Source organism: Schistocerca gregaria, chromosome 7 (genome assembly GCF_023897955.1).
Source record: "Schistocerca gregaria isolate iqSchGreg1 chromosome 7, iqSchGreg1.2, whole genome shotgun sequence".
In the NCBI taxonomy this organism is placed as follows: Eukaryota; Metazoa; Arthropoda; class Insecta; order Orthoptera; family Acrididae; genus Schistocerca; species Schistocerca gregaria.
In genome coordinates, this window is record NC_064926.1 from 425873305 (window position 1) to 425888466 (window position 15162).

The 15162-nt window shown below is 41.3% G+C and overlaps 1 protein-coding gene across 3 annotated transcripts in view; it reads left to right on the plus strand.

The window, feature by feature from the left end:
- Positions 1-15162, plus strand: part of LOC126281553 (uncharacterized) — a 205052-nt gene that overhangs the window by 134014 nt on the left and 55876 nt on the right. The gene's annotated exons all lie outside the window — the stretch shown is intronic.

Below are 15162 nucleotides of genomic sequence, written 5' to 3' on the forward strand. Positions count from 1 at the left end.
GAAGGAAATTGACAGATAGTTCCAAATGTACACACTTTCACTCCATCTCATCATTTAATTAAGAACAAATTGCGGTGCCCGGCGTTGGCCGGGAAGTTTGATATCTGCCCCACAAAGTGAGAGGCGAAGTGCCATGTTGATACTCATAGCGAATGAAAGCCGCATAGAAAACTGCAGTCGCTTTAAATCGAAGGGCACATCTGAATCATTTGGTGTCAACGGAATGCGGCGAATCAATACATCTTCACTTCTGGTATTCATAAAAATCAGGTTCTAGGCGTCCGGTTCTTACTTTTGCAAGCTGTCAAATAAGAAATGGTGATGCAAAAGCCTTTAAAACTTTCCCTTCTGGAGAACATTAAGTTGTGCTTCGTTATCCGTATTCGATAAACAGAAAATCGATATTTCTGTTAAGCTTTTATAGGAACTAAATGATTTTCTATTAGCACTTTAAATTCATGTCTGTAAGCAAATTTTCGCAAACTTTATATTTTCCTTATATGAAAATATGATCAGTTGCGCCATCTGTTTTTACATTTTACGATAAGTACCTCATTGCGATTTTCGAGAATTCGTCTTCTATTGTTTCGGTTCAGTTTTCACTCTTTCAAGTGAGACTGTGTTTGAGAACGACTCGAACTGTTCGAAAAGTTTACGTCACTGTTCAGAATGTCTCGACTTCCGCTCGATCTTTTGATCGACCTGCCATATAGTGACTTTTACTGGTACTATATCCACGATTTATCTTAGAGTTTCTCTGGTACTGTGGGTTTTAGTAATGGAAATAATTATGGAACATGAACTAGAATATCTTCTAGGATGTACGTAATATGTAACAATAGGTAACAACGCAATTAATCAATAAATAAATAAGAGTTTGACCCACGTTTTTGTCAAATTGTCGAGCTTTCGCTCATCTCGCTATCAAGAGATGGTACTATCTCTATGACGGATATTGCCGCTGTAATTTTTTCTCCCAATAGGAATTCGTTTGCTCGGCATATAATTTTTCATTAATTTTCTTCATTGTTTTATCAGAATGTAGAGACTTGAAGTGAATCGACCAACAACTTTTTAGAGATGTCTGGTAACAACCTTTCCACTTTATGTATTACATACATATGTTTCAAGTCAGATTACGAAATCTTATGCAGGCAGTCCTCTTCCTCGTGGTTTGAAAGTATAGTATGCAATAGTTCATCTAGATCAGAATAAAAATGGAAGTTTGTATGAATTACAAACAAATTGAATATATATATTTACGTAAGTAGAAGTTCAAATAAGATTTTTTCTTACAAAGAATATATATATACGTGAGTATGCTACACTTGTAGTTATTGGCTATGGTTTGTGTAATTAATACAACACCAACGCCACATAGCTGAAATCAATGTCTTGTCTATGTTATGTTGTGGCCTCCAGAATGAAGACTTACTTGATGCAGCCCTCAACACTAGTCTATCCTGTGTAAGGCCCTTCGTATCTGCCCAGCTAATGCACTTACATCCATTTGAACGTGTCTTCTGTAGGCCAGACATCGTCTCCCTCTAGATTTTTAGCCGTCACATCTCCGTCCATTACCAAAATGACGGTTTATTAACGTCTCAGGCTGCATTCTATCAATCGTTCCGTTCTTTTTAGTTAGGTTGTGCTATTAATTTCTTCTTTCCCCAGTTCGGTTTGGTACCTCTTAATTGATTATCCCATTTACCCAACTAATCTTCAGCAGTCATCTGCAGCACATTTCAAGAACTCCTATACTCTTCCTGTCTGAGCTGTTTATCATTCGGTACAAGGCTGCACTACACACATGTATCTTCATAAAATACTTCTTAACACATTAAATTAGAGTTGATGTAATTATATTTCCTTGGAGGCAACTTCAGTCTCAACTTCATCTTCGATGAGGATAGAAGCTGAAATAATGATTAAAATTTGTACCAAGACTGGAGCTGGAACGAAGGTCTCCAGCTTGCTAGGCAGATGTTGTATCCACTACACGACCCTGGCACTATGGCTGACAACTGCACAAACTAACCTGGTCCATTGCCCTCCCGACTTTGCTGCAAAGAGTGGATTTTATGTATAAACCTCTCTTTCTCTGCGATTTGCTAAATTACGAAGCATTTGAAGCAAGTCCACATGAATTTTAAAGTAGGGCAGGCACTGGACAAGGCTAGTCTGTGCAGCTGTCATTCATAATGTCAGGGTGGTGAAGTGGATAAAACATCTGCCTAATAAGCAGGAGACCCGGTTTCAATACTGCCTTTGACACAAATTTTAATTAATTACTTCAGTTTCTACCTCATCAAGATAAAGTTGAGAATCAGTATGTCTCCAGGTAAATATAATTACGTCAGATGAATAGGTCATCTACACCTGAGATACAGGCACTACGTAGAAACCTGGGATGATATACCAATAATGACGATTTAAGGAAAAAATTAAGGTGGTCTGAGATGTGAATCGAAGTTTTTGTTAGGAAGGGCACTATATTAGGTAGTCCATACTGCTTTGTCAGCCACAATAACAAGGTAATGTAGTGGACAACACATCTGCTTAGTAAGCAGGAGACTTGGGTTCAAGTCCCGGCCTTTGCAGAATGTTAATTCATTTCTTCAGCTTCTGTCGTTAACGAACATTAAATTAGATATGAACAACTTTATCTTTTCGAGGGACGCTGTTCTTGCTATTTCCAGATAGCATTTTGCATCCTCACTACTCCAGCAGTGATCAGTTATTTTGATGCCCAAACAGCAAAACTCATTTACTACTTCTAATGTCTTGTTTACTACACTAAAGAGCCAAAGAAACTGATATATCTGCCTAATCTAGTGTACGGCCCCCAATAGCACACACAAGTGCTGCAACACTAAGTGCCGTGGACTCAACTAACGTCTGAAGTAGTTTTGGAGGAAATCGACACATCCTAAGTTTCCGGCACACTATTGCAAACGCGTTTTCTGAACCTCTTTGGGCTCCGATATGTTTCTAACCGTATACTTTTTGATTGGTCATCTAATACCGTACCAGTACAAGGCATCATCAGATAGGTTAGAAATGGCATCTAATTCTGTACCAGAATAAGGCATCATCAGATAGGTTAGAAATGGCGTCTAATTCTGTACCAGAATAAGTCATCATCAGACAGGTTAGAAATGGGAAACATTCGTCTCCAGCAATAACATGAAGCAGTCGATCTCTCGTTCCTGGTCATTCTTTTCGGCCCGGTATATTCAAGGACTTTTTTTTCCCAGGTTTGTTGCTAAATCTGACCGTGAAAAGATCTCCGCATCAGTGTTATTTCCAAGATCACCAACGTTGACATATACATCTACAGTCTCCTTCTTCACATAACAAAGGAATTACACTACTGGCCATTAAAATTGCTACACCAAGAAGAAATGTAGATGTTAAAAGGCCGTGCGGGATTAGTCGAGCGGTCTGAGGCGCTGCAGTCATGGACTGTGCGGCTAGTCCTGGCGGAGTTCCGAGTTCGCTCTCGGGCACGGCTGGGTGTGTTTGTTCTTAGGATAATTTCGGTTAAGTGGTGTGCAAGCTTAGGGACTGATGACCTTAACAGTTAAGTTCCATAACATTTCACACACATTTGAACATTTAAACGGGTATTCATTGGACAAATTAATTATACTAGAACTGACTTGTGACTACATTTTCACGCAATTTGGGTGCATAGATCCTGAGAAAACGGTACCCAGAACAACCACCTCTGGCCGTAATAACGGCCTTGATATGCCTAGGCACTGAGTCAAACAGAGCTTGGATGGCGTGTACAGGTACAGCTGCCCATGCAGCTTCAACACGATACCACAGTTCATCAAGAGTAGTGACTGGCGTATTGTGACGAGCCAGTTGCTCGGTTACCATTGACCAGACGTTTTCAGTTGGTGAGAGATCTGGAGAATGTGCTGGCCAGGGCAGTAGTCTAACATTTTCTGTATCCAGTAAGGCCTGTACAGGTGTAATGTTGTTGCATTAATTTGCTGTGAAAGCGGTGCTGATAGACAATAAAAGCGGGTTAAAAGCTGTGAGCTATCTGAGGAAGTTAACCTTGCATTACTGAGCAACTGTTTCACCAGGTATCCAGTCTAGCTTACCAAATCTCCAACCAGACTAACATTAATTATAATCTTTTAATAGTCATAAGAAAACCGGTGATACATATATAAAAAAGAGAATTTAAATAAAAAGAAATAAATCAGTTTATATTTGGAAATTTATTTTAACATTGATCATTGAAATTTCAGCATATTAAACTTGAGTCATAACTAAGCTGGTGCCTTATGTAGGATTGTGAAAATGTGAGTTTGTAATCTTACGGAACACATCAAATATGGAGCCAAGATTGGGAGACTACATACAACACTACATTCATAAAATAACACACGATGAACGTTGAAGCATATGCAAGAGGAAATTAACCACAACCAGCCGATTCAATTTTCACCCAAAGAAGTTACGTTCGTAGCGCAATCCTGTCCGTCATGTAATTACCACACACCGGTGTACTAAATTCATACTAACTCTCTGTGAAATCTTCCCGAAAAGAATAGCTGAGGGCTACTTTGATGATTACACCACATGCTTCACGTGGTCAACTTGGTTTACACAAAGAGTGTAACTCCACAATTATTTTGATAATTAAAATAAATTAGATCGAAAAGCAATTTACAAAAGAAAAACCTCGAACTGGTTACTATCGTCTTACTATTAACCTGATGGGTCAAACAATTGTATAAGCACGTGGTACTGGTCTCACAAAGTACACCCCACGTGGGTTGAACATAAAGAAAAGTTGCGATATTGCAAAATATTGTTAAGACGAGACGTTATAATCTCACGCACATCCTCATTTAAGATTGATGATCTTAGTTAGAGTTTCTGATCAACACGTGGTTCCACTTTACTCATAAAGTAGTGACAAAGCAACTACTGGAAGATATTCTGAAGTTGACACTCTAAATACACTGCGTTGCAATTTAAGATAACATTAGATATTTTAGAGCTAAAACCTGAAATAAAGGTGATTAAATTTTCAGTTAGGCTGAACTTAAGAAATCCATTGTCCTACGGACTTAGCAGACACGCGCTTAGCCGGAGATCTTACCACTTCAGACGCTCGCCGCGGACAGACTGATCTGGCCCGCTACCGAGCGTGCTTCACAAATACAAAACGGAGGTGACCAGACAGGCAGCTCCCTATACCAACATGACAAGGGTCGGACAGGACCATACTAAGAATAGAAACTTATTTGCTTCTAGAAAGCTTAGCTACCTGTTCCGATGTTGGTCCTACTGTTCTCTAGCAGACAGGTTTGTCTGCTACCATCGAGCATGTGACTAGAAATACCTTTGCTCATTCGTCCTCTCACACAGAAGGGGGATGACAGTATCTTATCATATACAGTATATAAAAGAAAGCGGATGTAGGTTCCGTATGAGACTGTGTGACATGAATTACATATAAACTGTGTTTTAAAGTGTAGTAGTGTGATAGATCGTTCTTGTTTATGTGTAAAAGTAACACGTTTCACTGCTCAGTCTCCTCCCAGACAGTCAGAAACACCACAGTAAATTTAGAAGAGGAATTTATGCCGTAAATGACAACAGATTTTAGAAATTAACATGAAAGGAATCCAACAGATACCTTTCATAACCCCAACGCTCCGGGAAAAGACTGTGCAGGGAATTTCCTGGCCATGCTAGGACATTCCCAAGCAGGCTTCTCACACCCAACTTAAATCAAAATGTAAACAAAAGGCAAAAGGTCACCAGCTATATGCTAAAACACAATAATTTCAACACATCTCTAGAATCTACCAATTTCAAAGACTAAAATAAACAATCTGTGACACCTATTTAAAAGATAGTGTAGACCTAATTTGGTCAGCAAGTAAAAGCAATGGTTCCTGTGTCATTAATATGAAAGTAATTTCTGGTTGTTACCCTTATGGAGTTCACCAGTATTTGCTCATTGCAAGAGGCAACTGATCACAGGAAAATTTATGACTGTTTATTAACAAGTAAAATTTATGAAAATAGCAAAGGTGCCACAGCAATTTAAAAAACATGAAAATAACATCAGTATTATAAAGCAAAACATTACAATGCAAAATCCGCAAAAGCAATATATATATATATATATATATATATATATATATATATATATATATATATATATATATAAGAGAAAAAACATGTTTTACGAGGTGGCTATCGCAAAAAAATTCTGTATCTTATAAAACTAATAATTTGTAGAATTAAAATAACTTTGTGGCACTAATTTAATCACTCTACTATACTTCAGTTAGTTAGCGAACAATTAATTATGTGATTGTTACCCTTAAGGGGTTTCTCACTATAAATATGCCCCATGCAAAGGCTAATCGATCACAGTCCAATGAGAATGAAGAGCTATCTGACTGATAGACGAAGCAATGCCACAGCAATGAATTTACGAAACAAAATATCACAAATCTAATACATCACACACAAAACAAACATTGATAAATAAAACAGCTCTGAAAGTACAATAGTCAACGCCAAAAAAACACCAATAAATAAAACACTTGCAAAATACTAGAGTCAGTCTAATAAACACCAATAAATCGAATCCCAGCAAAACACACGAGTCAAAGTTTCTCTGACAGAAACACACGTATATGCATTGAACTAAGAACCGTATAATCACTGTTCACTGACACATTCAGTAGTTCCACTATTCCGAGGCACAATATAAGAAGGGGGGGGGGGGGTTTCGTCACCGCAGCTGTCAGTAGGGATTTTTGTCCATCTGTTGTGCCGGCCGCGGTGGTCTCGCGGTTCTAGGCGCGCAGTCCGGAACCGTGCGACTGCTACGGTCGCAGGTTCGAATCCTGCCTCGGGCATGGATGGGTGTGGTGTCCTTAGGTTAGTTAGGTTTAAGTAGTTCTAAGTTCTAGGGGACTAATGACCACAGCAGTTGAGTCCCATAGTGCTCAGAGCCATTTTTTTTTTCATCTCTTGCGTGCAATCCCGCCGTCTCTGCCCTCTCATGAAGTTTCTCTTGGTGGCCCGTGTCACGTACATCTCGATTTGGTTCCATATTTGTGTTATCAAATTCGAGCGGTATCCTCGTTTAACACGCCAGGTTGATATTCCTGGGCAAGGATGACACTTAATGGGTCTTCTTTGTGCCACCCTTAGCGACCAGAGAACACCGAACCATGATTTGCTGTCGCTTGACAGTGGCCATCCGCCAGGAAATGTTGATAGTCGTCGTTGACGCCTGCAAGTTTCTCTGGACAGTACCTGTCAAAAGGCTCGACGCCCCTTCATCCCCTGTCTTCTGTCGTTACACCGTGGCCATCACGTCACGGTCGCGTGTGTGTGGTGCTTTGCCAACAGATGGATATCCGCGCGGTGGACCGCTCAGCCAGCTCAGGTCATCGCCTCCATGAAGGGTCACACTGGTAAGGCGGGCCATTAACTACCAGTGCAAGGCAAAGTGTTTGCCCCGCACCCTTCTTTTGTTGTCGACCGCGCTCCAGAAGTGACCCGGCTGACAGTGTGTCCTAGTCCTCCTCCTCGCTGCTCCCGCTGTCTCGTAAGAGTTTAGCCGGTTCGTTTTCACGTTCTCAACTGCATTCACAGAAATTGTCCATCATACACTCCTGGAAATGGAAAAAAAGAACACATTGACACCGGTGTGTCAGACCCACCATACTTGCTCCGGACACTGCGAGAGGGCTGTACAAGCAATGATCACACGCACGGCACAGCGGACACACCAGGAACCGCGGTGTTGGCCGTCGAATGGCGCTAGCTGCGCAGCATTTGTGCACCGCCGCCGTCAGTGTCAGCCAGTTTGCCGTGGCATACGGAGCTCCATCGCCGTCTTTAACACTGGTAGCATGCCGCGACAGCGTGGACGTGAACCGTATGTGCAGTTGACGGACTTTGAGCGAGGGCGTATAGTGGGCATGCGGGAGGCCGGGTGGACGTACCGCCGAATTGCTCAACACGTGGGGCGTGACGTCTCCACAGTACATCGATGTTGTCGCCAGTGGTCGGCGGAAGGTGCACGTGCCCGTCGACCTGGGACCGGACCGCAGCGACGCACGGATGCACGCCAAGACCGTAGGATCCTACGCAGTGCCGTAGGGGACCGCACCGCCACTTCCCAGCAAATTAGGGACACTGTTGCTCCTGGGGTATCGGCGAGGACCATTCGCAACCGTCTCCATGAAGCTGGGTTACGGTCCCGCACACCGTTAGGCCGTCTTCCGCTCACGCCCCAACATCGTGCAGCCCGCCTCCAGTGGTGTCGCGACAGGCGTGAATGGAGGGACGAATGGAGACGTGTCGTCTTCAGCGATGAGAGTCGCTTCTGCCTTGGTGCCAATGATGGTCGTATGCGTGTTTGGCGCCGTGCAGGTAAGCGCCACAATCAGGACTGCATACGACCGAGGCACACAGGGCCAACACCCGGCATCATGGTGTGGGGAGCGATCTCCTACACTGGCCGTACACCTCTGGTGATCGTCGAGGGAACACTGAATAGTGCACGGTACATCCAAACCGTCATCGAACCCATCGTACTACCATTCCTAGACCGACAAGGGAACTTGCTGTTCCAACAGGACAGTGCACGTCCGCATGTATCCCGTGCCACCCAACGTGCTCTAGAAGGTGTAAGTCAACTACCCTGGTCAGCAAGATCTCCGGATCTGTCCCCCATTGAGCATGTTTGGGACTGGATGAAGCGTTGTCTCACGCGGTCTGCACGTCCAGCACGAACGCTGGTCCAACTGAGGCGCCAGGTGGAAATGGCATGGCAAGCCGTTCCACAGGACTACATCCAGCATCTCTACGATCGTCTCCATGGGAGAATAGCAGCCTGCATTGGTGCTAAAGGTGGATATACACTGTACTAGTGCCGACATTTTGCATGCTCTGTTGCCTGTGTCTATGTGCCTGTGGTTCTGTCAGTGTGATCATGTGATGTATCTGACCGCAGGAATGTGTCAATATAGTTTCCCCTTCCTGGGACAATGAATTCACGGTGTTCTTATTTCAATTTCCAGGAGTGTAGTTATGTGATTACAAAATGTCATACGTAATACCGCTTAGTACTGTCTTTCACAATTTTTTAAGAACAAAAGTGAGACTTATTTTTTTTTAAATAAAAAAGTTACATGAATCGACAATATAAAAATAAAAGTTATATGACTTGACAATATAAAAATATAAAAGTGAAACGACTTTACAGTATAAAAATAAAAATTAAATGAACTGACAATATAATTTCTAAATCCACATCACTAATTTAGTTCACATACATTTTAATAAATCACTAAAATGAATAGGATTATGACTTGTGCAAGTATAGGTCAGGATGGCATAGGGTTCACATGTTATTTACACACACACATGTACACCTGTTGTCTATTCTACAAACTAACTACCCATAAACATGCATTACTCCAAATTCTACTTCAATCCACTACTAGCTAATCCCACAAACTACTTCAATGCTACTTAAACACCGTGTTTATACCACTACAACATTTTTCTAATTCGTCCTCTTCTTGACGCTCGCGGCATATGTCTTGTCACATGATAAATTTGGAGAAACTTTCCTTAAACACACATAGTAAAAAGAACAATGGTTCTTTGCACGCCAAAACATTTATACCAGTTGACACACCTGATAAGAGACTCGCAATTATACATTTATCATACTCACATGTTCATACGTAAAACAGTAAGACAAATTCATCTAAAATTACGTTATCGCAAGAATTAATCACACAGATGACTCTGAAAAGGGTAAAGATATTTTCATTATACAGGTTATACTACGTTTTCTTACCCATTTTGCTCCCATTTCGTTCATTCTTTAAGTTACCTTTCGCTTCCATATCAGTTAATTCGCCTGTGGTGGTTACTCTAGATTCATTTCTCATGAATGGCAAAATTGTGGTCTCCTCTATTCTGTAAAACAGTTTCATCTTAACATATTGAACTTACAACAGACACAAAAGATCCGAATTCTCCTGTAGTTTAAATAACAAATGTTTTGCTTTATCCTTATTACATTGAACCAATCTTTCCTTCGGTCCCATAATAAAAATTATTTAATCTTCCTCTGCCTTCAAGATGGAAATTTCCTCAGTACAAATCATATAGGCTGCAGTGCATCCCGCACCAGCGAAAACAGTAAGCTGTAATGCTCACAGCATCAGCAAAAGGTGTCGCCACCGGCGCCAACCTTGTGTGAATGTTCTGAAAAGCTAATCATTTCAATATCACAGCATCTTCTTCCTTTCGGATAAATTTAACGTCTGTAGCACGTCATCTTCGTGGTGTAGCAATTTTAATGGTCAATAGTGTATTATCACATTCGTGTCACCTTAGTCCATTTCTCTAGGAGGTTGCGGAGCAACTTGTATTTTCTACGTATTTCCACGCCCCTGCAGTTCAAATGCGGTATACTACACTGAAGAGTTAAACAAATTCGTACACCTGCCTAATATCATTTAGGGCCCTGTGAAACACGAAAGTGCCGCAATATGACGTGGCATCAACTCGACTATTGTCAGAAGGTGTGCTGGAGGGGATTGACGCCATGAATCCTGCAGGACTGTCCATAAATCCCTAAAAGTACGAGGGCTGGAGATCTTTCCTGAACAGCACGTTGCAAGGCATCCCAGATGCTCTCAATAATGTTCATGTCTGGAGAGTTTGGTGGCCAGAGAAGTGTTTAAACTCAGAAGATTGTTCCTAGAGCCACTCTGTAGCAAATTCTTGACGTTTGGGTGGTCGCATAGTGGTGCTGGAATTGCCCAAGTCCGCCGGAATACACAGTGGACGTGAATGCATGCAGGTAACCATACAAGTTGTTTACATATGTGTCACCAGTCAGAGTCATATCTAGACGTATCAGGGCTTATATCACTAACTGCACACGCCCCACACCCTTCCAGAGCCTCCACAAGCTTGGACAATCCTCTGCTGACATGCAGGTCCATGGATTCATGAGGTTGTCTTCATATCCGTACACGTCCATCCAATCGATACAATTTGAAACGAGACTCGTCCGATCAGGCAACATGTTTCCACTCATAAACAGTTCAATGTCAGTCTTGATGGGCCCTGGTGAGGTGTCAGGCTTTGAGTCGTGCAGTCATCAAGGATCCTCGTGTGGGCCTTCGGCTCCGAAAGCCCATATCGATGATGCTTCGTTGAATGGTTCACGTGCTGACGCTTGTTGATGGCCCAGCATTGATATCTGCAGCAGTTTGCGGAAGGGTTGCTCTTCTGTCACGTTGAACGATTCTCCTTGGCCGTCGTTAATCCTGTTCTTGCAGGATCTTTTTCTGGCCGCAGCAATGTCAGAAATTTGATGTTTTACCGGAACCTGATAATCAGAACACACCCGTGGAATGGTTGTACGGGAAAATCTCTACTTCATCGACAACCCATTGCTCATGCGCCGACAATGAAAACGCGTTCAAACTCACTGAAGTCTTGATAATCTCCCGTAGTAACAGGAGTAAACAATCTAACAACTGCGGCAGGCACTTGTCTTATATAGACGTTGCCGATCGCTGTGCTGTATTCTGCTGTTAGTATATATCTGTATTTGAATACGCACTCCTATACCTGTGTCTCTGGCGCTTCATTTTATAATAACTGCTTCAACATCACCGCCTGGATTAATTCGACTACATCCCATTACTCTTGTTAATCATATAACCTCTTATAACCTCTTTTTAAAATACTGTCTATTTCGTTCAACTAATCTTTCAAGCCCTTTTTCTCGTTTCCAGTACAAATAAAACGTCTTTAGCCAACCTCAAAGTTTTTAGTTCTCCTTGAAATTTCATTCGCACTCCGAATTTCTCCTTAGTTTCCTTTCCTGCTTGTTCATTGTGCAGACTGAATAACATCGTGGGTAGATTACAACCCTGCCTCACTCACTTCTTACCTACTGCTTCTCTTTCATGACATTTTACTCTTATAACTGCAGTATAGTTTCCGTAGAAGTTGTAGATAACTTTGCCCGTGTTTTATTTCTGATACCTTCAGAATTCCAAAGAATATATTCCGGTCAACAAAGTCATTACCTTTCTCTGCATCTACAAGTGCTATAACCGTAGGTTTACCTATCCTGAGTCTTAGCTTCTAAGTTATATTGTACAACTAGTATTACCTCATATGTTTCTCCATCACAGGTTTGCCTGTCACTAACTGATCTAGAAGGAGGTCGGTTATTACCAGTTTTTCCATTTGTCCGCAAATATTTGTTGCCAGTATTTTGCAGCCACTATTTATTGGCACCTGCCTTCTTTGGAACAGATATTTATCACTGAAAAGAGCCCACTTTGCTTGGACTTTCTTACATTTGTTCTCTTAACTGAAGGAAAGTTTAATTAACCATCCAAATAAAATTAACGATTTCAAATTCATTCTTATAACTTTGTGTTATTTTTCGGGAACAAGTACGATTAAGCTCTGTGGTTGTTCACCATGTGTGAGAAATACGATTTTTTACAATTCACTGCGCAACATCAGGATTTAGAGCCTTTAAAGCTGAATGCTGATTTAGTTACTGAAATGAGTAGAATTCGACATATGAATGTCGTTATTTAAAAGACTTCGCGAAGGCTTATCGGGAAATTAAGTGGATCTAGCAATTCTGTTTTGAAGTTTACACTTTCGTCTTGGTTCATCATTTATCAATAGATCCAAATGGTTTTTCCTTCCATTGTATCAAATTTTGTATCAAATTTTGTATTCACTAGGGGTAAGATAGATACTGCCTACAGGAAAATCAAAGACACCTTTGGAGAGAAGAGAACCACGTGTATGAATATCAAGAGCTCAGATGGCAACCCAGTTCTAAACAAAGAAGGGAAGGCAGAAAGGCGGAAGGAGTATATAGAAGGTTTATACAAGGGCGATGTACTTGAGGACAATATTATGGAAATGGAAGAGGATGTAGATGAAGACGAAATGGGAGATACGATACTGCGTGAAGAGTTTGACAGAGCACTGAAAGACCTGAGTCGAAACAAGGCCCCCGGAGTAGACAAAATTCCATTAGAACTACTGACGGCCTTGGGAGAGCCAGTCATGACAAAACTCTACCAGCTGGTGAGCAAGGTGTATGAGACAGGTGAAATACCCTCAGACTTCAAGAAGAATACAATAATTCCAATCCCAAAGAAAGCACATGCTGACAGATGTGAAAATTACCGAACTATCAGTTTAATAAGTCACAGCTGCAAAATACTAACGCGAATTCTTTACAGACGAATGGAAAAACTGGTAGATGCGGACCTCGGGGAGGATCAGTTTGGATTCCGTAGGAATGTTGGAACACGTGAGGCAATACTGACCTTACGACTTATCTTAGAAGAAAGATTAAGAAAAGGCAAACCTACGTTTCTAGCATTTGTAGACTTAGAGAAAGCTTTTGACAATGTTGACTGGAATACTCTCTTTCAAATTCTAAAGGTGGCAGGGGTAAAATACAGGGAGCGAAAGGCTATTTACAATTTGTACAGAAACCAGATGGCAGTCATAAGAGTCGAGGGGCATGAAAGGGAAGCAGTGGTTGCGAAAGGAGTGAGACAGGGTTGTAGCCTCTCCCCGATGTTATTCAATCTGTATATTGAGCAAGCAGTAAAGGAAACAAAAGAAAAATTTGGAGTAGGTATTAAAATTCATGGAGAAGAAATAAAAACTTTGAGGTTCGCCGATGACATTGTAATTCTGTCAGAGACGGCAAAGGACTTGGAAGAGCAGTTGATCGGAATGGACAGTGTATTGAAAAGAGGATATAAGATGAACATCAACAAAAGCAAAACGAGGATAATGGAATGTAGTCAAATTAAATCGGGTGATGCTGAGGGAATTAGATTAGGAAATGAGACACTTAAAGTAATAAAGGAGTTTTGCTATTTAGGAAGTAAAATAACTGATGATGGTCGAAGTAGAGAGGATATACAATGTAGACTGGCAATGGCAAGGAAAGCGTTTCTGAAGAAGAGAAATTTGTTAACATCGAATATAGATTTATGTATCAGGAAGTCGTTTATGAAAGTATTTGTTTTGAGTGTAGCCATGTATTGAAGTGAAACATGGACGATAACTAGTTTGGACAAGAAGAGAATAGAAGCTTTCGAAATGTGGTGGTACAGAAGAATGCTGAAGATTAGATGGGTAGATCACGTAACTAATGTGGAGGTATTGAATAGGATTGGGGAGAAGAGAAGTTTGTGCCACAACTTGACTAGAAGAAGGGATCGGTTGGTAGGACATGTTTTGAGGCATCAAGGGATCACAAATTTAGCATTGGAGGGCAGCGTGGAGGGTAAAAATCGTAGAGGGAGACCAAGAGATGAATACACTAAGCAGATTCAGAAGGATATAGGTTGCAGTAGACACTGGGAGATGAAGCAGCTTGCACAGGATAGAGTAGCATGGAGAGCTGCGTCAAACCAGTCTCAGGACTGAAGACAACAACAACAACAACAACAACAACTTGTTTGTTGAACTACATAAATTTTTTGGTGCTAAAATTGTTCGCTCACACTATCTTTCTTTACATATGTCTCTCTACAGGCAGTTACCGTTTTTCTTCGAGTTGGTTTACTACGTTGTAATGTTGATCGGTTAAAACGATTTTACCGGAATGTGAATAAAGGCGGTACGAGTAGTTACTAAGTTGTATTCTATAACATTCCATAATAGCCTGGAACACTCGAAAACATTCTTTATATTCGAGAATATTCACGTAACCTCGAAAACATCCTAGAACAATCTTTAATTTTCTTCTCTTCAAACATACATTGATGCTGCAGAGACAGAAGATGTCCAGAAGATCACCACGATATGGTGACGACCACTTCACACATATCCCCACAACAGCTGCCACCGTACACCCACTTTAATCCACAAATGGAGAACCAAGGGTCGCACAAAATCAGCATTTTGTCGGCGTGTGGCATTGGAGTTATCGTGACATTCACTCAAAAATACTTTATATATGCTACCTGACCACGATGTTCTTGCAGTTGGTCTCGCGTAGCCATTAACGGTAACACACAGTGATGTTACAGTAAATAAGTACAGTGGTGATTGAGGAAAATG